General features: G+C 28.0%; 1 protein-coding gene across 5 annotated transcripts in view; it reads left to right on the forward strand.

Moving 5' to 3' along the window:
• Positions 1-27728, forward strand: part of LOC141524273 (uncharacterized) — a 94423-nt gene that overhangs the window by 59400 nt on the left and 7295 nt on the right. For all 5 annotated transcript variants that reach the window (XM_074238042.1, XM_074238043.1, XM_074238045.1 and 2 more), the window contains one exon: positions 1621-1672. The gene's annotated coding sequence lies outside the window, so the exon portion shown is untranslated. The remainder of the gene's footprint in view (positions 1-1620; positions 1673-27728) is intronic.

A 27728-nucleotide genomic window follows, 5' to 3' on the forward strand; every position in this document is an offset into this window, starting at 1 on the left:
TTTGTAATTTTCTGCAGTCACATTGTGATTTCAAGTTGTCAGTTATTTTATACAAAGCTCGGTCATGTTATAAGTTAAAACATACCTATACATATTATGTATTTTGTCTAAAAACTCATCTGAGCTTGTAGAATATTAAAAAGTGTCTTACTATTATGTAAATTACAATTAACATATGATACTAGATAAACAATTTTATGCATCATGCAGGTAAACAATCTTGTGAATTTTCAAATAGATAAACAAACAGTATTTGCTCCGTTTCACGTTCATTATAAATTAGATATTCCCTAAAAAAATCCCCCCCCCCCTATATTTCTATCCTAATTCATGTGATTTCATGCATACGTTACTTTGTTATATTATCTATCTTATCCTTAAGGAAGGATGCATTGATAACAAATGGCAAAAATAAAAAATAAACTTATTATGTGTACAAGTATTATTATGTTCATGTGGATGAATTGTCCTAGCTTCACGTCTCATTTCTCAGCTGGTTTATTTTGTGTCCGCACGCGTTCCAAGCGGGTAGTATTGAGCGACACGTCGCGTGACGACACGACTTGTCGACAAAAGGTGAAGGGTGGAAAACGACAAGGAACAGAGAACAGGGAGCTCGTACTAGATCACTGATACGATCCCTCGAGATTGGCTGAGCTTCAAAGGAAACAAAAACAAAAAACCACAACTATTCAGACAACTCACTGAGAATAGGCAACAACTCTCTGATGAACTCACTTTGACTTTTGTTTTTTCACTGTTTTTGTTATGCACGTGTGAATGACTTCTTTTGAATAATAATAATAATAATAATATTATTTATTTTTTTTATTTTAGAAAAATTCAAAATTAAGTTAGCTGACATCAAAAAATTTTTATAATTTATTTTATTGAAAAAAAAAAAAAAAAAAAAAAAAAAAAAAAAAAAAAAAAAAAAAAAATAAGGAAAAAACTTTGATTGCAATTTATTTTTGATCCAATTTAATTAATAAAAAAATTAAAAACGTCGGCTAATTTTAAGAACTATTGAATTGTGTTAATGAATTACTGTTTGTTCTTTAACCGAGTTATTTCAGTGAATGTAAAGAACCTATGTTAAATGTTAAATGATGAAAATAGCACAATTTCCGTCCAAAATAAGACATACTAAAATTTAAATGACACAGACGCTCTAGAAATAGTAATCAGGAATTTAACTCTAAACTGCAGAGCATCTCACTTGACATTATTTTTTTTTTTTATTGTGCTTTTTCTCGCGGTTTAACTACTAATAAGTTACCCAAAATAAGGTAACAAAATGTCTTACTCATTTCCTTGATTAGACCAAGCACAATGCTACCGACGTGGACGTATTTATGTCATAAAATTTCAAACATAGTATATTGTATATTTAGATTAATGACAGTGGATAAAAATTTGTTATTATTACACTACAAACAGACATATTTTATAATGATATTCATTTATTCACAGAAATTAATTCTATTAAAATATTTCATAGAAAAGTAGAGCGGTGTTATTATAAAAAAAAATTGTATTTTTTTTTTCAAAAGATTTATTTATTTTATTTAACGCTACCATTCCTTAAAATATAATTTGTTTTTTTTCTTTGTGTTTCAGATTGAGGAAATGAATCGTTACATACAAAGGAAGAAGGCGTAATTCGGCAAAGGTAAGTTGTGACATAATGATGACTTTAATGCGTATAAAATAACGCAAATAGTTATTTAATAGCTTACGCCGGTGATTATCTGGCCTTTATTTCGAATTGACCTCTCGGTTTCTTGTTTCGCACTTGAAAAAAAAATTAGTCGTTAAATAATGTTGGGAATTTTTATTAAAAAATATCTTCACGCACATAAATTCTTCTTTTGAACTTTGTCTTGATTTATTTGTTAAAAATTATTTTACTAAAATTTTTTTACTCAAAAAATGCAAAATTAAATTTTTTATAAAAATAAGAATAATTTTTTTATTTTAACGATTAATATAAAATAATAAAAAAAAAAAAAAAATCAATTACTTATTTTTAATCAAAGATCTTGAATTCGCTTTCGAAATATCTCCGTACTAATAATTTAATTCTGTAATCATTCATAAAATTTATTTATAATTTATAATAATAAAAATAATTATAGACATTACCATCTAATAAACATTGAAAAAATTTTCTAAGCAATGAAAATTGATGACAGATTTGAATATAAACACATCGGCGATAGAATAATGACCGGTGGTTTGCCTCAAGTAAAAGGTTAAATATATGTATGAATTCTGTTAGTATATACCTATCGATGGCGTTAAAAGCACTTGACTACGAAGAGAATTCCCCAAGTATCCCTGTTGAGAATTTTGATTACGACATTCTTGCATCAGTTGAGAAAATACCTTTGGTCATAACAAAATCGTTGTACGGGAAACTTTAAACTTCAAGTATTAAGTTTCGAGTATACTTTACAGTAAAATAATAACAAAAAAATTTTTTTTCTTTTATTTATACATCACCGATGAATATTTTGTTGAAAATAAAACTCGATGTTATGAGATTAATAAATAATCACCGTCAAAGTACAGTTTAACAGCGTAACAATGCAATCAATACAATTACTAAATGAACAAGTAAAACATAAATTTTCAATAAAGTAATTATTCATTAATTACAACACAACAGTCTATTGTAAAAATATCTGAGTGAGGCTTTTCATGGAAATTCAATAGCTATTAAAATCCATTTAATCGTTTTTTTTTTTTTTTTTTTTTTTTTTTCGCGAATGGTTTCTATTTTATTTACTTTTCCGTACTTTCAATTTGTAAAAGGCGAAATTATTCAGTTACCAAAGATAAATATATGAAAAAAAAAAAAAAAACTCGATGAATATATTTTTGAACATGCATATAAATTGAAAAATATTTACTCAAGTCTCCGTATTTAATTAAAGGATAATGAAACAGTTGCACTGAATGAATAAATATTTTTTATTGATCTGTTAAAAGCATGTTCTTGCATTTTGATGCTTTTTATTAAACTCAATATTTGTAATACCCTAATTAAATAATTGTTGCATCGCTTTTCAAAAATGATAAGGTATTATTAAATAACTGTCAATAGAAAATCAATGCGAATTTCCGGTATTTAATGAAATTATTAAATACTCGGGTGTCACATTTTAAATAATAACATTTTATATAACACTGTATATAAACACTGTGTATAAGCACTGTACACATCAATTACCATCAAGTGTATCCATTTCAAAATTATTTTAATAATGCATTATCGCATTAATTGCTTCAATCGTTGACATAAAATTATATTCGCGAAAAATTGATTTAATTTAAACAGCTGAATATGTTTTCATTTATTTGTACAAATATTCACGAAACCGCTGACATTAAATATGTTTTGCAGCCGTGGCTGTTTTTTTAACTGCCACTGAATTTGGCAAGCGAATGGTGTGAAGTATTTGAAAAAGGTGATCGTTCAAAAATTTATTTTTACTTTCGTTCTATTTCTTCCTTAAAACTTCAAAGCATGCAATTTTGGACTGTCCAAATCTGTTTTTTATCGTACGTATAATAAGTTGAATTTTTTTTTTTTTTTTTTTTTAAGATTGTATAATATCAAATTAAATAAAGAGGCCAGAGATTCAATCGAAGAAAACTCAGTTTATATCTGAATAGAACTCTTCTAGCAAAAGAAGAATTTTCTTTTAGAAACTTTAGTCTTTTATTAGATGAAAAGAAAAGTCTAGAGCAGATTTATTGGAGTATGATACATAAAATAACAAATACGGACGAATTTAGCCGTTTAGAAAAATTTACTCGGTGTCAAAACAGTTGAGATAAAAATAACAATAGAGAAAAATAAATATTCGGTGTTATGGAAAAAATTTGAAATGCAATTTTATCGTAAAATATATAAATTTAAGAAAACTTTTATGCAGATTAAATATTTATATCAGAAAAAACATTTGACTTATAAAAATAATGTTTTTTATTTGCACGAAAAGAAAATTGCTCAGTGGATAGAATGCGCTCGAAAAATTCTTTAATCCATGAACATTATAGAAAAATTTAATATATAATGAAATTTTATATAAATGGAGAAAACGTTTTACTGAAATGGTAAAATGAAAAATTTGTGATCTACTCCAGTTCCCTCAAGTATCATCGTTCCTCTTTTCACATGACGCACGATATACAATGAGAGCACAACGATGTTCAGTTCAAAAAGATGCTGCTATAAATGCATATCGAGACCTTTCTTAAGCAATACGATCGTGCAAGACGTTCTTCTATTCCATGTCGTTCCACTTTTACATTAAGTTGTATTGCTCAGCTAAGCATAGCTCGTCGACTCGTCGACGGTATGTTGCAATCAACAAATTATATTAAAATTTACTCTAATAGTCTAAACAAATATGATCATTTAGCGAGTAATAAATAGGATGATTATGATAACTTTAAATAGAGTTTTCAATTATTTTAAATTATTCTATAAACTTTCATTAAATTTAGATAATATTTAAATATATTTGCGCGTAAGTAAAGTTTGTGAAAGTCAGCAAACGGTTCTATCAACGCAAGGGTTAATAATTTTATTGACTTGATGTAGAATCAGTGTTAGCTTACCAGTAAGTTTGCATGCATTAATAATCATTTTCCTGAAAGCTATCTTTTCCTCCGTGTTATAAATTATAATTAAAAGTAATGAATCTAAATTTTATTTTAGAAAGTTGAATAAATTATTAAAAAAAAAAAAAAAAAAAATACATGACAAATGAATCGAAGAATGCTCCAGGTTGACTGAATAGCAATTTTGGAATAGTTGAAGGAAGTTTATCGGCTAATGATAATCACTAGAACCATTTAGGTCATTTGAAATAGAAGCTCCTTGTAAATCTGAAAACATAAAGCGATACCGTATACGTGTAACCGGTTGTCACAATATACAAAGCGATCGAAGATTGACCTCCTTTGTTGACACACCCGGCAGTACATATCGCTTACTATATAGCAATTGATCTACAACTTCCCGACGGAAATAAAAACCATTCCAGAATCTCCGAGAACCGTCAACGCTATTTTAGAAATTTAATGAATTCCCATTGATCTTTCAATGGTATCGACGTTAACGTCTGTTGAATCTCTGATTCAAGGTTGTAATCAATAGACAGAAACCAAAGAGCATTTCTCAAACTGTTCTGTTCAAACGAAACACATGCTGGAGAAACACAATTAGTGGGCGGCAAGTCCACCATTGATACTAGATCACTCGGTAACCACTCATCTATTTGTACTTGATTCGTGTTGGGATTGCTTTTGATATATTGACTAACTTCAATAACAATGATTGTAATGACCTATGTCCAAATTACAATCGTCTTCCGTGTTGTTAACATAACGCGGATATACGTTAAGTTTTGATTTAACATCGAAAATTTAATCAAATTGGTTTTTTCAAAAAAAAGATTAGATTTTTTTTTTATTTTGTAAAGCTTGCTAAAAAATTGTGACCTAGCGTCTAAGCTAGATGTATAATATTTATAGCAGAAACACTTAAAAATAGATGGAAAATAACTAAAACATGAAGCAAGTGCTCGTATGTAGATTTAAAACGATTTTACCGTTGATCGATGCTGAGTTTATTTTTTATGCTTAAACTGCTCAGTCTGAAAAATCTTCTCTTTGAGATTATAAAATTTTAATGTGGAAAGAAACACCGAAAAAAAAAAAAGAGTTGAAGCAGAAAACGTTAACAAAATGATACTTCAAAGTATCAAGGAAAATAAATAAAGGAAAAAGTTTTTAAAATTGCAACTACAAAAGAAGCAGATAGCCTTTGAATAACCATAGTTCTGCACTTAACGAAACTGTTTAGCTCTCACTAATTTACAAAGAGCTCAAAGAATGAATAAAATAATGTTATTGTTGTTTTTTTTTTTTTTTTTTTTTTTTTTTAAATAAATCTCACGGACAATGGTGAATACACTCAGTTGAGAAATTTAACTACAAAAGTTGTATTATCCTATTACTTAAAATATATTTAGAAAGATTCTGAAAATTATATGGTAAAAAGGTGTGTGAAAAAATTGACGGCAGATAAATATGAAGAAGCGTAGCTGTCTTTATATAGTTTCTCTTGTTGTATTGCAACAACGATAACTCTACGCTTGAAGGTAATAATACCCGATTGTAGAAACTTGAGTTGAAAGAATAAAGCTCACGAAAGTGAAAGATAAACGGTTGTGAGAGGAACGAGATTCCTTTTGCTCGATTCATCCACACCGCGATAGTTGGTAAATAGATTCTGGACTTGAGTCATACTTAATCCGATAGGTTGCTTCAACACGTTTTTCATCTCGCTTATTGATCAGCTATATTTTATTGTAAAACAACTGGAAAATTCGTACTTAGAAGGATTTCATTCCGTTTACCTCTCAAACAACCTACAATTCAAGGCTTGAGGTTGAAGACCAAGAAACTGTTACTCTTAAGTACTACAACCAGAGAGAACGTGCTTCTATGGTGACCTGGAATTCTGCTGACTACAGTAGTTCAATTGAGTCATCAATGACCTTTAGTTATCGAGATTTTTATAGATTGTCTTCATTTTCTGTCGATCAATTTCATCAATATCATGTTCATTTTCAATTCAAGGCTTACTCTATCACTCAATTTTAAATTATCATTATTATTATTATACCAAAGAATATTTTGACTAATAATAATTAAATATTTTGTCAACAGTTTTTGAAAAAAAATTTTTTTTCAATTTTTTGGACATAATATTTTCAAAGATTAGTAAAATAATTTTTTAAACGTAATCAAAAATTTATTTAACAAACAAGACCCCTGAGTATTAAATCATAAATACTCAACTTTATGATTTTATTAGTAAACCCTCAGTGAGTTATTGATTTAATCATCACAAATGAAGCTTTCAAGATTGCCAAGAAAAATATTTGCGATAAGTGAACAAGTTGAAACTGAGCGAGTTTAAGCAACTAAAGAAACAATATTCAGAGTTAAAAACTTGAAAAATTTATTGTTGTCATTCTAATTTTCTTCAATTCATTCCCAAATAAATTTAAAACTCATTCCTTATAATTTAACACACAATAAAAAATATCTGTTGATTTTCTGAAGTTTTCTAGTTGAAGAGCTTTTGAAAAATTGAAGTTTCATTCAACTATAAAAATTTTCTTCCATTATAAAAAAAAAAAAAAAAAAAAAAAATCTTAAATTGCTTGGAAAATTTTGACACGCGGTCAAATCTTATATTTTTTCATCAAAAATAGAGACTGTAGAATCTCGAAATTACATCATTAACTGCCTTTAGAATTCTCAAGGATTTAAAATTTAATTAAACTGTCGGCACTAGTTTACTTTTATTGGAACCCGAGCTATTGACTAACGGGTAACAACAAAACTATAATCTTGAACGTAACGTTAAATTAAATAAATATCGGGTGGGTAACTAGCCGGATTAATGGACTACGGTTTATAAAAGTTTCCGTGAAGGAAGAGATTGTTAGAATCTCCTTATAATATAGAATATTCTTGTCAATTTAAAGAAAGATAATACGAAAAAAAAAGGAATTAAGAAAACTTGATGATCTCGCATATTTTTTATATTTCTTGGTCTCTCTTCTAGCGCAATGTCATCACAGAGAGATAGAGAGAACTGGGGTGGAGTCCGCGCGGTATCGATTACGAGGTAACTCTCCCCAAGTGCATTCGCTAGGACTCCCGGGTAATATCCCAGCCTGCAAGTTTTTTTTTTTTTTTTTTTTTTTTTTTTTTTTTTTTATATATCAAGTCGACCTCGCGTCCAAACTCGTGCTAGGAGTTAATATTGAACAGACAGCCCAAAGGGAGGAGTAAAGGTGTCAGTAAATTTACGAGAAATCTACGTGGGCTAGAAGAAGACATGAACGGGATGCCAAATATTCGGGATACAACCAAGTATCGATTGCGTGGACGATGCGCAGTTTAGACACTGATAGTTTCCTAGTGAGCTTTATCGTCTGGCCATTGACGGAAACTTTATGCTTATATTTACTCCTACATCATTTTTATCACGCTTTTAAGGTAGCAAATTTTCTAGAGAAAAAACCTCCAGAAAATCATATTCAAAAAAGCTCACATTGAACGAAAGAACCAAAAAAAAAATGATGTATAAAATAACTAGCAAAATTGTTTACCTACATGATGCATAAAATCGTTTATCTAGTATCATGTGTTAATTGTAATTTACATAATAATAAGACGCTTCTTAATATTCTACAAGCTCAGATGAGTTTTTAGACAAAATACATAATATGTATGTTTTAACTTATAACATGACCGAGCTTTGTATAAAATAATTGGCAACTTGAAATCACAATATGATATTGCATATGAATTCAAAAAATAATATTGCCATCACAGGATCAATTAACAATAATTTAATGGAAAAATGTCACTGAACAAACTTATAGAACCAGCAAACTATTTAAAACTCCTCCAAAAACTTGACATAAAAAATTGACCATCGCCAAAAAATATATAAAATCGTTCAAAGGCACAAATTCACGTCAAGATCTTTTGGATGATTCCAAATTAAACTAAATCAATTTTATAATAAATATATCAGTGTCCATATAGTAAAAATAAAAATTTGTTTCGAAGAAAATAGCTGAAATATATTTTTAAATAATGTTACTTTTTTGGCTCTCTTTCAAATGTACTTAGCAACTATTATTTACGTAAGAAATCTAAACCAACGATAGAGAGTATCTGAAACGATAATAATAAAAGCAGAATTTTGTTAGAAATTTCGAGATAAAGAAGTGATAAGTAAGAAACCTAAAACAACTTCAATATTTCATAATTATTGAAATAACCAAATCTGAATCTGAATTGTATCTCCCTTGATAATACGAGAAAGATACCAATGATGAATTGAGAAAAATGATTAAGTGAAGCTATAAAATAAGAAAAATAGTATCAAGACCGAATTGTACTATCATCATTTCTCTAGCTTCTTGATATATATCCGTAACTTTGAATGGTATTAGTATAGGATAGCAATATTCATTGAGAATCCCTCGCGTCACTAACACGAAAGAGATCGGATGTAAGTGCGGTGGTAGTTGAGTAAAAAAAAAGCGAATTCTAGCGTTTATCCATTTCATTTATCGGAGATTTCTTACCAGTTTTTTTTTTTTTTTTTTTTTTTTTTATTTTTATTTTCCCTCTTCTGAAACAAAGGAATTTCTCTCGAATAAATAAAAAAAATCTACGACTATCAACTAACCTCGTGATTTAGTTTCAGGTCTCCACTTTCCTCAAGTTTTACGGCTCCGAAACAATGCAGTGAGAAATTCTATCTGTCCCAAAATATTCAAAATATTTTTAGTTTTATTTATTTATCACAAATTTCAATTTATGCTCCGACAAACTAAATTCAAACGAATACAAAACCAGCCAACCGTAAGATTTTACGGTCGCAATAGTTGGCGGACTAGTGGTTTGATGATGATACGCCAATTGCTAACTGGTTGGATTGACTTTTTTTTGGCAAACCACTGGCCTGCGATCATTTGAACTTAATAGTAATAGCAATATTCGAATATGTATGATCGGAGATATTATAACAAAACTCCGACTTCGGTAAGTAAATTATTATATTAGCTTTATATGATTTTACAATTTTTTTTATTAAAATTGTGCTTTAAAAAAAAAAAAATATCACTTTGATAAAATACTCAGCCACCGTCAAAATGAAATTCCTGGGATACATTGCTGAGTTTCCGCAAAAATCAAATTTTCTTCAAACAATAGATTGTTTTTAAAGGTTGATTTGATAAAAGGATTTTTCAAATATATATAAATCTCTTTCAAGCTCACGGTAGTAAAGCTCTTTATTATATCGACAGAGCGATGCGTTGGTTATGAAACTCTCTATAGAAAAATGTAGAGAATTGAAGCTGATATTAAGGGTAGAATATTTCCAGCCGTAGTATTAAAAATCATGACAATTTGTCTTTGTCTTAACATCTCTGTTAACATATGCCGTCATTTTGGCATCTGCTGTGCACTCGCAATTTTGTCGTTTGTGGTGTCATTTATTTTACGGAATATGATATTCATTTCGCGGACTGTTGTCTGGATTTCAAAATAAAAGTAAACTTTATATTTTTATTATAAATATGTAATATTAAAATTGTTTTCAAACATCAAAAACTGACAGAACTTTGACGGATTTCAGATAAAAAAGACTAAAGTAGTGAAATAGCTTTTAGAGATAAAAATTCAAGATTTTTTAAACAAAAATAACTTTTGTACGTAAATAATCTTTAAATGCAATTCAAAAAGACATAAATTTAAAATCTAAATCTTGTTACTTTTATTTCCAACTGCAAAAATAAATCTTTGATAAAAAAAAAAAAAAAAGTAAATTTAAATGAAAACACAGCATTTATATCGATATTTTTCATCAGACTGATTTTTAGCTACAATCTTCTGGAGGAGATGTAAAAATAAAAGGGTATGAGTCACAGATGTTCAAACTAACGAAGAAACATCATATGTTTGTTAAACCGTGCAAACTATATATTCTAAATCACGCTGAACCACATCGGGGTGAAACCAGACATCCATATAAAGAGAGAGAGAGATGGAAAGAGAGCAAAAAAAAGATGTATAGTCGCGGTCTATACGGCTGTTCAACACTTTTTTCATCTAACACCCCAGTCCCCAAAGTCCAATCATTCGATGTCAGTGCAAATCCCTGGTGCAAACGTTAGCCGTCGAAAAATTGAACTTTTAAATTAAAGGTTTAGGGTGAGCTGTAAGAACATGGTAAATAGTAGAGATAATTTCTAACTGGTTATTTTCCGAGAAAATCCATATCGATATCACTTTTGGAAAATTTCCAAATGAAATATTTTTGGATTTTTATCATCTGTTTGTTACTACCGAATTCATTTGTGGTTTCATAGCCATTTTGACGGATGATAAATACATATTTATGGTTAGACGATATGAAAATCACGCACAAGCAAGGAATTTAATTTAAGTTAATTAAATTTAATGAGAAACGCCGGAGAATCAAACAGATTCTGTTGATATTATAACTCTGTAGATGGGTAACAAATCAAACAACAGAAATTCATTCATGTCTCTATAAATACCGAGTGTAGCCTTGTTAACTTTGCACACTTGGGTTATAGTTATATTTAATTGAGAACAGAGCTTATCATTTTTTGAGCGACTCTGGATCCGAATAAACACTTATAGTTTGTTAACCGTTTATATTTACACGCGCCAAATGATAAATGTTTATTGTGTTGTGTTAAATATTGATCAATTTTTTGATCAGAAAGTAAAAAAAAATTGTATTAGGTGTTTAATTAAAAAAATCTGGAAAAATTTGAATATACAATTGAAGAATTTGGAAAAAGTCTTTTCATTTTCGTCCAATAAATTTAAAAATAAATTATATACAATGTCTAAAATTCTAATTTGATAAATATCTAAATTATTTAGTTTAAAATTTTATTTACTTTAAATAAATTTTTTTTCCATGTAAATTTTTAGTCTGAGGTAAAATTATTATATTAGATATTAGAAAGTATATTTGGATAAATTATAAAGCACGCGCTGGTAAAGTTATCTGCATAAAGTGCGAAATTTCTGGGTGCTTTTACTAATCTAGTTAGACGTCAAATCATGGCAAACCACATTTCACAGCTTAGAGACGGGAGGCAGCGTTATTTCAAACAATGCTCAGTTGTATTAACAAATAGAGACTTTAGGTGCATTGCGACGAAGCTTACTTACTACGACCCATATGTGCCAGTTAGGATTTCATCCATTGTCGCTTAGTCACAATGACTGACAAATGTTATATCTCTTGTACAAAGTTCTAATTAACATTTTAAATTGTAATTTACATAATGGTATGTTCAATTGATACCATATTTATTCACTCCGAGAATATCATTATTTTACAGCTCTAATATAAAGCTCTCACATGAAAAGTTTATTAGAAAGACCCTTGTCCTTCTGTTACCGAAAGAGCCAGCCTCTCAATGTCAATCATTTTGTCTCTCATCATTTTTTTATCATTTTTTAACCTTTACATAATTTCAGATAATCTTTTGATAATTTAATAAATGGTTACAATAGTGTCAGGTTATTAAATTAAATATTATACAATCATTCAAAATAATTAATACAAGAAATCATTTATCTTTTTTAATTTTTATTTTTAGTTCAACTAATTTTTAAAAATAAAATTAAAAAATATAAATTTTTTTTTTTTTTAAATACAATTGCAATTAATAGATACAGTAAATTATTCTCACTGTTGGCGATTTTTAATGATTGAAGCAAACTGAATAAAATTGTTTTTTTTTTTTTTTTCTCTTAACGCTTTTTCCTCTCTTCTTTTTCATTGCGATTCAATTACATAAATGTATGCACACAATACAGAACAGTACCGATGTGTTTTAACACACTCAATTGGTGCAAATTTATTCAGCAAATGAAATTAAATTACACTGTCTCGGCTAATAGAGTTATTGAATTAAAGTAAACTCTACTACACTGATAGAAAAACAATCTTGATTCAAGAAATTTTTTTTCTTCAAAATTTGAACTCTTGAAACTAGATATAGATATATTTCTTTCAAGAATTTTTGTCTCTTGGTTCAAGATAGGCGATAACATTGATTCAAGATGTTACCGACTTGTGTTAAGAATTTTTTTTGAGTCATTAATTTACTTATTTCCAAGAAATAATTTTTTTTCGGTATAACAATTAAAGACTGTTGAGTTTTTGAAATATACTTTGATGAAGTATTTTAAGTTTTTTAAACAATAATGTTATTTTGGTTGAAAAACTAAATGTATCGATTGAAGATAATTTAGCTCTTAAGTCAAGAAAATCTAAATCAAGACAAGAAATTCTTAAAGCAAAATAATCATTTGTCTTCCAAAATAAATTCTTAGATCAAGAAAATATCTCTTGAGTCAACATAAATTTTCCATCAGTGTAGTGCTTCATAATTTTATCCACTGACAGAAAATCACAGACAAACGGTTTTTTAAAATAAATATCAAACAATGTGCATATGTAAACCGATAGTGTCAATTAAATTTTTAATTGACAGATTATTTCAAAAAATTCTTTTCGAAATTGAAAATTATTTACATTAACGCAATACATGTCTCTTTAAACTCCATTAATAGCTATCAATTAGACGCGCTTTTTTTTTTTTTTTTTTTTTTTTTTTTTTTTTTTTTTTTTTGTGTAATGTCTTACACAATTATTGAAACTTGCAATCGATTATTCACGTAAAAATTTTTTGTGATATAATTTAGTATTTTTAATTTTGCATTTATTTTAAGTCCGAAAATTAAAAAGTTTTTCCTCAAATCGTTTATCAATTACATTTTAAAATAAATTCTAGTGAATTACAAACAAAAAAAAAATTGAATAAAATTCAAAATTAAATCTGAAAGCATCGATATATTTTACTCTTTCATTTCAGCCGTGTTTTAACAGCTTATATTTATTCTAATTATTGCGCAAAAAAAATCTGCTTTCAAAAGCAGAGATTGCGGTCTTGTGAAGCGCTACAAATAAACAAACATCTGTTTCGAACCTTTATTGCTATTAAGTTTTTTGTAAATAAAAAAATCATTCCAGCCCACAATTTTACTAAAAATAAATTTTATTTTTTTCCGGAGCTTTTAAAAAATTCAATAACATCCATGAATTTAGTATCAAAAAATTTTATTTTACATTCCTGTTTAAATATAACAACATCTGAATACAATTATGAAGATATATTTTTTACAAGCTTGAATTTATCCGTGCTAGATTTTACGTTGCGTTGCCATTATGAAATATAAATGAATTATTTACTTTAAAATTAATTTAATGGGAAGAAAACCAACCAAAATATTTTAGGTCGGGTATACTTAAATTTAGTGTTGCTAATTGCAATAAAAATTTAATTATAATAAAATTTAAAAAAAAAAAAAAAAAAAAAAAAAAAAAAAGCTTTATTTATTAAACAAATATTTATAGAGATCCTATAATTGGACCTCGTAATCGATTCGGTAATTGAAACACGCTAGTGCATTAAGCCGGCTCGTGATGTGGTCTTGAAAAATTAAATTGAGAAAACAAACGAAGCATTGTTTCTATACAATCGGAAAGTTTCAGCAAATAAGTTAGCAAGCAATAATCACTTATTATGAATGAATAAATACTTTAAGCTTTGTACAGTATAAAATAATCAGTGAATTGATATGTGAGAGTTAATAATGGACTTTCATAACGAATTTAATTTCAGCTAAAAATGAATTGTCTCGCTAACCTAATACTCCATGCGATATACACTTTAATATGCGCAATGCACTGACCACCGAGGTAATTTTATTATGATATCAAACTAGATTTTCTATTCATTTATATATATATATATATATATATATATATATATATATATATATATATATATATATATATATGTTATTCTACGTGCAGAGAATTAGAAAGCGTATAAACTATTTTCAATTGTGATACTCTACGTTTTGGTAATTTCTTATTTGGTGCATAAATATAAATATGGAGTAAATGGTAGTCCATGTACAGCCTGATGTATATAAATTAGCTATATTTGTTCATAAATGTCCAAATATAATTTTTTAATTAGTTTCAAAAAATCACCAACAGGTGGCGCATGCTCGCTAAATTTTCTCGCTACTAGAGATTTAATTTTTGGGAATTAAGTATTTGAATAAAACTCCCAATTTTTTGATAAATGTGATATATTAATTAGCGGATAAAATTTTAAAAAAATTATCGACAATTAATTTTTTTATTTTGATATAAAGCAACCCTAGAAAAAAATTTTTTTTTATTATTATATTAAATAATATGTACTTTAAAAACGATTACCGTTTTGCACCGCAAATCTACTTAATGTTCCATCAAATAGTTTGAAGTTAAACTCAAAAAGATTAATATTACCTTACGAAACCTTCTGACCCGAACAAAATCTGAATTCTATAGTAACGCGTGAGTGCAGGTGCGGAAACTTTCTACTATAATTTTCTGCACTACAACTACCTCTTTTCTGTTCTTCATGTTCTTTGTTCTGTTCTTCTCCTACATAGGTATCTTTCGTCTTATTTTTTTACTTCCTCTATACTTATTTCTCCACCAGTAATTAGTACCTTAACTTATCAATACCATTTATTAGTAAAAATTGTCTTAAAAAAAAGAAATTTCATTTATTGTCACAGTTTTATACAACTAATAAACGCTGTCAAAGTGTGTGCTTCTGTTTGTAAGAAGATTAACTCGTTCAGCTAATGATGTCTCGAAAAAGCACGCTGAGATAACGAACAAACAAAATTTTGAGAGACTCTGAGAGGATTCTAAGAATAGAAGAAGAACAAGAAGAAAGTAACTTACATTAGATTTGGAATTTTGTTGATTATTATTAAAGACTCTACCTTTTCTCTCAGTCTTCCTTTAGTGGTGTGAAATTTCATTAACGCTGATTGCGTAGTTGAGAAATTTCTTAAAATTTTGCCTAAAACGACGTCGCTAAATAACTCTAAGTTGTTAGTTGATGATAATAGACAACAAAGCAAGAGTTAAAAAGTTTAATTATTTTAATCTTATTTTTAAAATAATTTATTACCTGAAATATATATTTTATTATTATACTTTCATAACGAGGCCGAGGGATTATTTTTCGAGAATATTTTCCTCATTAATAATCGTGACAAGAAATGATAAAAATATATGTATGAACATACCCAGATGAATCTAAAGAGAAACTCATTCTCATCTACTCTACTCTTTTCGGTGTGTCTAATCCCTCGTGGTTAATGCCATTCATGTCAAAATGATCGATGAACCATGAATATTGTGACTGAAATCAGTCACGGATAGTTATTTAGCTGTCGCCCAAGTGTTGACGACCGGAGCCAGTTAATTTTTAGGGATTAGCGAATTCTTAAGCTCAAATCTGCCTATTATTAAATTAATGCAATTCGTGGTGTAATAATCAATGTGTAAGAGAGAAAGATACAAAATCTATTAATAATCTCGGTGAATTGTTGACGTAATATGCGATGCAGTTAATTGGGAACATAAATTTGCACGTTGTTATAAAAGCGCATGATTAATTTACCACTTTTGCATTTTTAAGCCAATTAATTCTACTTTTTATAGTAGCAATTTTTTCTGTACAAAATTTTCAACTTTGAATTTTTTTATAATTTATTAATAAAAATTAAATCAATTAAAAAATTCAACTAGTTGAAAAAATTCCCACTATCAAATAAATTCATTAACGCACGAGATAAAATATCAATTTATAAACTTTTGTTGAATTTCAGTGGCTTAACGAGCAGGTTTCGAAAGAAAGTTCTTTGCTCTAATTATATAGTGTCGTTTAACTAAATGTCCTTTGCAAAACTATAATTTTCCATCTTGTACTTAGACGCTTTCAGTCGGGTCTATTGTCATTCTCAATGTTAGCTAATGATAATTTGAGCATCCATAAGTGCAAAAAATTTTTTCCACATTATAAAAATGAAATAATTTTATTTCAGACTAAAATTACGAGGTAATCCATTTATATAATAAAATATAATTTATTCTTGATGTCTGTGGATTTAGAAATTTTTCGATTATTCGCAAGGGGAGTCGTCTTGCTTCGGTGATCTATCTTGATCTTCCCCATTTTTTTCTAATTACATTCGTCTGGTTATTTAAAACTCGCATGAGTAACTTGGAATTATTTCGGCGCTCATCAATCTTTAATGTATAGTTACAACCAAAAAAAAAATTTCATAGCAACCCTTTTTTAAATGTATAGCGCCAAAAATAAATAATATACAAGGCTGCTTTTTACGAATTATTATAAAGGTATTGCGTGCCGATCTGAATCCTTTGATTTCGAGAAATGATAAAAGCCACTTTGTCTCAAGAGAAAAAAAAGCTCGTATCTTTGTCATTTGATTTGCACTTCAATAAAACTATCGGCACCTTTTAAAAAATTTTTTTCGTGATTTTTTATTGATACTTTTGAAGTATTTAAGTTTGATGATACATAAAAATATATTTGATGTGATATAGAGTACTATCGGTCGAACGAAACAGAGACGTAAACATAAAGAATATTTTTCCGTTGAGATGACGAGGGATAAATTTAAAAGGCAAGACTTGAGCATGAATTTAATTAGAAGTTCTTTGTGATTGTGATGGCTTTAGCATATAAAAATATGCCCAACATACCCACACGTTTTATTCCTTTATCTTCTATAAACCTGTACGAATCACTCGGCGATGAGTCATGACATGACGTTAAGTGAAATGTTTTAATGTTTCAACCTTCTACTCTGTGACTTGAGAAACTCTAATGATCTAAAGAACAATAATTCATAAATTATTTTGAATTAATAAGACACTAAATTATACATTTTGTCGTTTTATGAAATCTTGGTCTTTCTCAATAGCAATGCAATTCGACAATCAACATAATTTTATGCTCAGAAAAGAAAATAATAAATGGTAGAAAATTAAAAATAAAAATTATTTGTTTTTATTAAATTTTTAAATCAAATAATTAATTCTTTTGGTAGCGCTGTGTTAGTTTTTAAAAAAAAAAAAAAAAAAAAAAAAAATAAATAAATAAATAAATAAATATCGAAATAAATTGATGCATGATTCTTATAGTTAGACGTAACCAAAGCATCATGACTAAGGGAAAATAAATTCTTTACCTGGAGGTAAAAGGATGGGAATTGTTCAACCTCATCGTTCATTAGGAATCCATTCGTCGAATTGTATAAGAAATAAAAAAGCGTATGACGAGCGATATTTCTTATATTGTTAGCTATATCTTCATCCTTATTAGATTTATATATTTATAATACATATCATTTTAAAATGTTCTGGATAACAAAAACAAAATCCGTCATTACTAAATTTTAGATTGTTCAAAAAATTTAAATAATCTCTCAATGTTATTCAATTGGTAGTTCTTCAGATTCAAAAAATAGTTTTCTTTTTTTTTTTTACTTCAACTTTCATATCTAAATTTACTATTATTGTATACATTGTAGTAAATAAAAACAACACCTTCACAGAATTCATCTAAGTTTTCCGCTGGAGATATTTCTGGAGACAGTTTAAGAAATTACATTTCATCCATTGTGATAAGAAACAAATTTATGTATCGCAATGATAAGTAATGTGATCTTTATCGTATCAGTATGGTTCAAATAAAGAAGTCAAATATTTATTCTCAGGTTTATGTTTTTCTACATAATTTTTCATTTTTGCAAGGCGTAAAATTTTTTTAAATTAATAAAATTATGCTTAATGATGCGAGGAGTGCTATAAAATCCTTTTTTAAAGATAAATAAATTTATGATGGACAAATTTGGATAGCTTACGTGGTAGAGTTCCTGACATGTAGTCAGGAAGGTCCGGGTTCGATTCCCGACTAATAAATTTTCAATTCCAATTCAAATTTAAAATCAGTTCTCAATCAAAAAAATTTTTTTTTCTTTCATTGAAGAGAAAACTAAATTAAATAATTATTTCAATACTTTTTACTCTAAAAAATGATCAAAAAAATTACTATTTGCATTGTAATCATATTAACTTTTGCTAAACTAATAAGACTAATGACTGAGACGCCTATACCATTTCCTTTGTTTAGAACTGATTAAAATTTAAGATATTATCTATAGACTGTCTTAATTTCGGCATTATATCTTAATTTGAGACATTAACGCTCTCAGTTATGTCGCTAATTTGACATCTCAAATGCGTTACCAAATGATCAATACATAACAAGCATGAATAGTAATAAATTAGTTTCAGCTAATTAAGCTCGTATAGCATCGTGAATCAATTCAAGCGTTATGGATGGAGTTACATTTAAAAAAAAGTGAGACAAATTGCCCATAATTGTTGCAATAGTTGCAATAATGGGTATATTTATACCCAAATATAGTATACATCACATAGCATTACACCTGTCAATATTTGAATCGATGTTAGCAACTATTCCGGTTAATTTCTATTACGCTATTTCAACCCAGTGTACACTCGGTCTCATCAGTGTAGTGTAACTTGCGCATATACTATTGACTGCAATGCTGCTTGTTACTGCTCTCGCTCGAAACAATGTTGGGTTTATCTACATGCTAGATAACAACACACAGATGGTGGCAGATCTTACAGTCTGATATAATTCTAAAATAAAAGGAATAATAACTCCCTGGAATATTATAATAATAATTACATTGACATTGGTTGGATTGAAATGTTACGTCAGCGCTCCATTAGCCTGATTTGATTGGCATCAATCGATTTGTTATTATTAAAGAAGAGGTGATAATTAAATTTGAAAATAATGAGTGATTTTATAGAAGCTAACTGATGGAAGAAGAAAAATTAAAGCGAGTACTGTTTTTTAATTAAAATGAAAATGAAAATTGAATGGTGCTTTGGAGTAAAATAATCTTATTCAATTATGTATGGTATAGGTAGCTATAGATCGTATAGATTGCGTGAGAATGGCGAGTTGTTGTTATCCTTACACGATTCATTGCAGAATAAAAATTTTAAATGATGGAGTATAGCGTTAAATTTACAAATGTGAAACGTTACGGTGTGATCTGTGCTCTTTCAACAATGTCTGCTAAAATTATATCTTTCGAAGTACAACATCATCTTCTGATGTTAATTTTTTTTTTAATTAATTATAGTTATTTTAATGGTTTATAACTTAAGAAACTTTGGGAAACTTAACTTGCTTTATTGAATTTATAACTTTGAACTTTGCATGGTTACTTCAATTTTGATTTAGGTAAAATTCAATAAGTAACTTAGCATGTTATGGTTAAAGGCATCAAAATTAACTTTTATTCAATTTTATTTATTTATTTTAATAGTTAGATTTATTAAAATATATAACTGTTAATTTTATTGAACAGTAATTCAAATATACAAATAAGCTCATCTCGATTTTACACTCATCAAGAGCTTTCATTCAAGTACCCACATCAATTTTTCATATATTTATCATATATTAAATATATATATGTATATATGAAAAATATATAAAAATGCATGTAGGTACTCAAATGAATGCTCTTGATGAGTTTAACATCGGGATGAGCTTATTTCTTTAAAATTTTTAATATTTAAGAAAGTACAGTGCAATTTAACAAGAGACATTATTTAATAAATTTAATAAATAATTAAATTAATATAAACAAGATTAAAAAATTTTCAACAAAAATTAAAATTGATCAAAACAAAAAAATAATTGTATTTGTCAGTTTTTCTCCAATATTTTTTTTTTTTTTTTGTTCCGAAAACAAACGAGTCAAATGAATAAAAAGTAGTGGTTTGTTAGTGTTGTTAAAAATGTAACTCTTTTGAAAAAATATACTGTTAATCAATGTATTCAAAAATATTCATAGAATAATGAAATTCTAGTACGCCCGTTAGTAAAAATTCATTGAGCAAGCAATATAGATCGTAGAACTATCAACTTTGTTAACTGTACAGTAGCAAAGCTTACTCATGACACTTTGCATTCAGGATGTGTATCCAATGTACAAGTCGAGTGAAATTCGAGGATAGATTTCAGTAATTAAAACACCACGTCAGTAATATTGGATAGAACAAGGTGTAGTGTCATTCGGCTTTATAATATTCATCTGAATTCTGATTGTTTTTTTTTTTCTAGCGCTTGACATTATAGTGACATTCAAATGTAACGCTGGAAATTTCAGTGAATATTTTAGAGCCGGTGCTCCGGCAAATGTCTATCGTGGATTTAATATTAAGCCGGGTGAAATTTTATTTTTATTTTTATTTTTATTTTTATTTTGCTTCTATTCAGGGAAAGTTTATTGGAAATAAAAGGTCCCGATTGGAGAATTTTAGATAGCAAAAAAACTCCGGAGCCAGAGGATGTGTTAATGATGCTTGCTCTCTCTCTCTCTCTCTCTCTCTCTGTATATATTTCAGATCAGTGGTGCATAAATGAGGCAATTGTCAGGGCAAATATGCAATGAGTGGTTTGACAAGGCAAAATTTAAAGTGCGAACGGGGTACGTCGGTTCGTTTGTTTTGTTCTCTCATGAGAGGTTCTTTAATTGAATACGGCACTGTAATTGAATGCCTTCAGCTCGGCACGTTAATGCTCATACAGTATAACCTCAGCTGCATTACAACGGCTCTTAATTGCCCTGTTGTAGGGTAAAACTACCGAGAGAAAATTATTTTTATGATACTACAAGATTGTCGCCAAAATTTTCTCCTCGCAGAACTTTTATCTAATGTTTGATAATGAACTGCAGGAGGCTCCTCCCACTTGAATATTATTTTAATGGCGCTATTTTTTGCTCTATCAATTCCGTGTTCTGGAAATTATCATTGCTCTTGCTCCTTCTATTCAAGTTCTATAGACCACAGAACAATGCAGTTCAATGTCTTCAATAAATGTGCACGAATTTAATCGTGGGAATTCTCGAATTATGGAACATGTCAATTAGGAATAACACGCTACTAAATTTTATCTTGATTCAAGACAATTAAACTCTTCAAAATTATTTTTTTGGTTCAAAAATTTTTCTCTTTATTCAAATTAATTTTTTTTTCAGTGTATGCACAGTAAAAAATTTTGTGTTCAATATTTTATACTTTTAAATTAAACACAAAATATTTTTAACTAAACTTATTGATATTTTATTTAGTTTTCATGATTAATTAATTATGATTTACTAAAAAACTCATTGAAATACAAACATCAGAATTATTAACTAAGAAGCAAAGTCAAAGCCTATGTTAAGCAGACATAAGCGCCTTTGATCTATGAATTTGTCAATAACAGAATTAGAATTTTGTCCTAATTCCTGAGGCATGGTACAGAATAATTAATCCGCCGCTATTCAAAAATTTTCTACTTTTAAAAGAAAAATATATCACTTAAAATTTTGTTTTTATTTTATTTGATAGATGAGTTTTCATGACGCACTTAAAAAAGTTTAGTCAACTTTTTTAAAATTGTAATTTGCTATTTTATGTTTGTTTCTGTTGCGTGTTTTGCTATTCTGTGTAATGAATTTATAAAGACCAAAAGTTTAAAAATATTCAGAACAAAAATACAGTGAAGTGAAGGATATTTATAAATTCATTGGAGTATTTGTAATTTAAGGTCTGCGTAGTAAAACTTTTTTCAATCACATCCATCTACTCGATTTGGTTTTAACAAATAACCCAAGTTTGTGTTCAGGACGATTGGAACAAGTTGCTGGTAGTGATCATCAATCGCAGAATAAAGCGCGAAAGAGAAAAAGAGATTCAGAAATAAAAGTTGTTCTAAACAACAAATCCTTTATAGGCATTCATCGAAAGTTTATTTAATTTCGGGTTTAATGTTTCCGATTACGAATGCTCACCAATTTAATTAAATGCCAGATACAAATTCTTTTGCAACTATTGATTTGCGAAACTATTCACTAAATGATTTCTGTATTTAGGTAAATACTCCAACAGACAAATGACATAGCTTCATTTTAAGCCAGACAGACATCTACTAAATTTTTAAATTACCGCCTCAGGATTCATAATTCAAGCTTTTTTTTTTTTTTTTTTTTTTTTTTTATTATCAAAAACAGTGAAGCGTAAATTTTTTCAGAGAAAAGAACTGTAAAAAGTTATTCTTTATGAGATTATTTAAACAGAAAGTAATTTTCTGTGACCTTTAATTACTTCTCTTTACTTCTCTTGGTATCTTGTGCGGTCAAACGTTGTCCGTAGATTTTATAAAACATCCTCAAAGTACTGTATATATAGAGACTGTTTGTACAACTCGTGCTTTGATTTATCTCTAACCCGACAGCGATGAATCTCGCCTGGGTTACAAATAAAGTTGGACACGGAATAAAAATTCCGGATTGAATGCAATATCTCCCGTATGGTGAACAAAACTTCACGAGCTCTCTACATCGTCTGTTAGTAGCTTTTTCAATTCCTCACTTCTTTCCAATTCAAATCGAACACATTTTAACTTTACTTTTTTTTTTTTTTTTTTTTCTCCCTTCCTCTGAATTTTTTAGTCGTCATTCTTTCGACACTAAATCTTTGTAGTGTACTTAAAAAACCAATACAATATACCATTGGAAAATTTTACACTAAAAAAAGTATTTTCGCATCAATACAATTCCTATGGTATAACTTTCGGCATTCGATATTTACTGAGTCAATATAGGAATTATTTCGATTCAAAAATAGGGACAATTTCAAAGATAACTTTATTTTTTTTTTTTATTTTGACTCGGTAAATTTTACTCCAACAAAATTGCAAAAATATTTGTACAAAATATTAGAAATTTTTTCATTCAAATAGCTTCACTTTGATTGAGTAGCAAATAAATAAATAAAAAAATTTTTTTCATTATTTTTTATTATATACAATTCAAAGGAAAAAATTTTTTTTCAATCAAAAAAATTATTTAAAAGAAAAAAAATAGTTTGATTAAAATTCCAGGGCCCATAACCTGTAAAAAAATTTTTTTTCTTTTACTTTAATATTTTTTTTTATCAGTACAATAATTGTAAAAAATTATTTTCTTAAAATTGACTTTTTTAAAAATATTTATCGAAATTTTAAAACGGATAAAAATTAAAATAATCCTTTTAAACTTGTCGCCGAGATATGGCGATAAGAATCAGAGCTGCAAGTCCAGTATATATTTAAAAGCAAGAAACGACAATATAATTTATTTGACTATCATTGGTGTCAACATGTAACAAGATATGAATATCGCTCTCGGAAAGTAATTCAATTAAATAAACGATTAACTTTTAAGTGAATAATTCCCTTTAGACAGTATCTTATCAAAGTTTATTGCATTATAACGGACAATCAAACTGTTATTATTTTACAAACTATTTAAGTACTACAGAGCAAACTTTTTCATCAGTGACCCATAATGTATAAAGAAAACTTTTAATTAATCTAAACTTTTTTATCTTTTAACTGTTCATTATTCGCCAAGAAAATTGTTGAAATTAAATAATTGTAATTTTATTTTTACGCTGTTTTCAAAATTTGAGGGGATAATAATAATTATAATGCAGTAGTTCTCTGTACAGACTAAGAAGCCTGTATCTAGCTAATCACATTGGTTTGATCAAGGTATAAGATAGGCTGAGAGCAGTATCAGTGTGTATGGTGGATGATGTAGGCGTTTGTATTCTCGTACGCGTATATATATATATATATATATATATATATATATATATATATATATATATATATATATATATATAGGGACCTCACAAATTCAAAAGCGTAGGCGATGACGTATGGATGTGTCATCGCAATTAACTATGATAAGTGTGTCTACAAAATATCATTAAATATTTAACATCACCAGTGTTTAAACTGAATTGGGTGAACTTTTGTCTCACACCTTTATTAATAATTCTTTTCAATAAATCTTTTACAATTATGCAAGAACCAATATTCAATAAACTTTTACTTTATTTATTAATTCTATTTTAAATTAAACAACTATAAAAAAAAAATTAAAAAATTTTTTGTAGTGTAATAAAGTTTTTAGATACTTTGCAAATAATTTTTAGTATTAATAAAGATATTTGCCGCGGGAGGTTTCTAGTTTAAAACTTTGTTCTAATGAAACATGATTTTGTAATGAAATATTATAAATTTCAAAGTTTTGTTTATATCCAAATCATACAATACAAGAAACTTGATCTTATAAGTAATTAAACCAAAAACTATCATGTAATTTTTCTTTTACAACTTGATTATTTATTTTTTTTTTTTAATTTTTAATTTTTTAATTTATTTTTATTAATTAAATTAGACATTACATTAATTAAAACTATTGACTTTTTCAAAGATATAAGCTCGTCTCGATGTTACACTCATCGAGAGCTTTCATTTGAGTACCCACATGCATTTTTATATATTTTTCATATATACATATATATATAAATATATAAAATATATGAAAAATTGATGTGGGTACTCAAATGAAAGGTCTTGATGAGTGTAATATCGGGATGAGATAACTTTGAAAATTTTTTTTAAAAATCATTTTTTAATTAAATTTAGAATTTTTATTTGCAAAATCAATGTCAGTCTACTTCAAAAAATTTTTTTTAATTTTAAAATTCAAATTTTTTAAATAATTTGATCATAAATTCATGTTTTGGGTGTTTTTTAATTACAAAAAAATGAATTTTAAAAATTTTAAAATAAAAACTATAAATGATTAACTAAAAAGACATAAAATCAAACGATCTTGATTAAACTCTTGAAGTTGTCATGGAAGATATTGCAAAAAGTAACTCTAAAAGTCTCAGTAAAGACCAAAGTTAAATTCAATGAGAAAAGTATAAACTCAATCCTTTCAACGTGCGTCACGTAGTTGACTAACTCACTAACAGACCAATCGAAGCCACAAGATCGATCGTAAGAGTGTCACATGAATTTTTCAACCGGAGGTCAATGAAAAAAATGAAACATAACCAGGTTGCAATAAGCCCCGGAACTCTTAGGGTGTTTTGAAGGATTCTTGGGCAGTATGAAAGCAAAAAAGTAGAGTAGTTAGAGAGAAAGAATAAAAATACAAGAAGCCGGCAAAGATAGCCAGCCGAAGGATCGTCTTACCAAGGGGATTAGTTCGAACCTATATGGGGTGTTAGTTATATAAGAGAAACAGCAGCAGCACATACTATGTACATACTATTCCAACGTTCAATCGAGCGTTTCTTTCCGTATGTCGTATGTCGACGTGCTTAGAGCCTTAAGGGACTTTGAGCCTACGCCAGCTGCGCTTGATTGGAATGAGAAACGGGAAGTTGACTCGCCTCAGGCAACATCTACGATGAAAAGAGGGTTGATACTTGGCATATTAAGCTAAAAGTTATCTAACACACACACAAAGTCCATTTTTATTTTCATACTTCTTAATTGTATTTTCTTTATTAACGTCATCTTTCGATTAATACATAAACCAAGTTTCTTTAGTTAATCTCACTTTTTCTTTCTTTTACGGTCAAAACTTTTTTTATCAAGAGCCCTTAGTTTGTACTAAGGAGATTCTATTGAGTTATCGCTTAAATTATAGGCGCAAGTATTTATTTTTTTTTAATTAATTTAATAAATTATAAAAATTCTCAAAAGTCGGCTAATTTAATTTTCATTTAAAATTAAAATTTTTTTTAGTAAAAAAATTATAAAAAAGCTTTAAAGTTTAATAAATAAAACACATCAATGATTTTTTAATTAGTTATTTTAATTAAAATGTAATTATTAATAAAACTTGAGAATATTTAACCGCAAAATGACCAATGAATTAAATTATCAGGACTAAAATTTCGGAAGAAATCTCAGATCACTAAAAAATACGGTAAATTGATTCCAGAAACAATTTCAACGTAATGTCTCCATCAATGAGTAAGTTAAATCCCGTAGACTAAAGCAATCGAAGCAAGCGCTCCTACAACTCGTTTTTGAATTGTACTGATGACTTTCAATCAATAAACTACACCAAGAGTACACTGAGGCAATTTAGTCAGTTTAAAAGCTTTATTTTTTTGTGCCTTTCGGTTTTTTAAAAAAACTTTCCAGATAGTTTGAACCCAGAATACTTTTATAAAAACTCGTTTATCAACACAAACTGCGGTTAGAAAAAAAGTTTAAAGTTTTAAAATAAAATTTGTCTGTTAATAAGTAAATTAATTGGCAAGTTTAAATGATAAAGAAAATAATCTGACCACAAGAATTATTTCTCTTGAATTTCTTCAGTTGTTTATTTATGTAACTAATAACAGCTGTTTAATATTTTTTATTATTATTTATTTAAGTTTTTTTAAAAGAATCTACTGCACGTATAACCACTCAAGTAACTACCATTAACGTCGTGTAATAATTTAAGAAGAATAACGGTAAGGTCGTTATTACTCACAAACTCCCATCCCATTTCAAGTCATCTAAGAAGTAATCGTATACTTCACTGTAATCGTGTATGCTTCTTTTTATAATTTTTCTATTGATAATTTTCATTTTTTTATCGTTAGGTTAATAGCTTTATGTACAATTAAACCTTTAGAAATAAAAATAATCAATCCGAACTTTTAATTCCTATCAATATTGCATAAGCGATCCCTATTCATGGCATGGATTCAATAAATAGCGGCTGAAAAAAATTGTGCAAAAAAAAAAAATTTTTATTGCATTCATTAAATTCTTTTTTACTTTCCTGAAAAGCGAAACAAGCGTAAAAACAAATCAATATTCATATAAAGATAAAATAAATTGGCAAAACCAATAGGACGATCCCTAAATTTCGGGTGTGGCTTGAACATAAAATACAATGACAAAAAATAGCATTGCAAATATTTATGTAAAGTACATCGAGTTTTGTCTTATCGACAGTTTAAATGTATGAGTTAGGAACAAATAATATTTTTTGTCTATCGGAAAATTGGAAAATCGGAAAATCGGAAAAAAGTGAGAAAATAAACATTTCAGATAAATATTGAGTTTTTACGGACGAAGAAATAACTTATGATACATTTTTCTAACAAATATATATTTAAATGGTTGCGGTTTTCGGTCCTACGAGGGTTTCAATACGTA

Source organism: Cotesia typhae, unplaced genomic scaffold (assembly GCF_013202065.1).
Source record: "Cotesia typhae breed Kobodo isofemale line unplaced genomic scaffold, CoteBio_Ctyphae contig_22, whole genome shotgun sequence".
Classification (NCBI taxonomy): domain Eukaryota; kingdom Metazoa; phylum Arthropoda; class Insecta; order Hymenoptera; family Braconidae; genus Cotesia; species Cotesia typhae.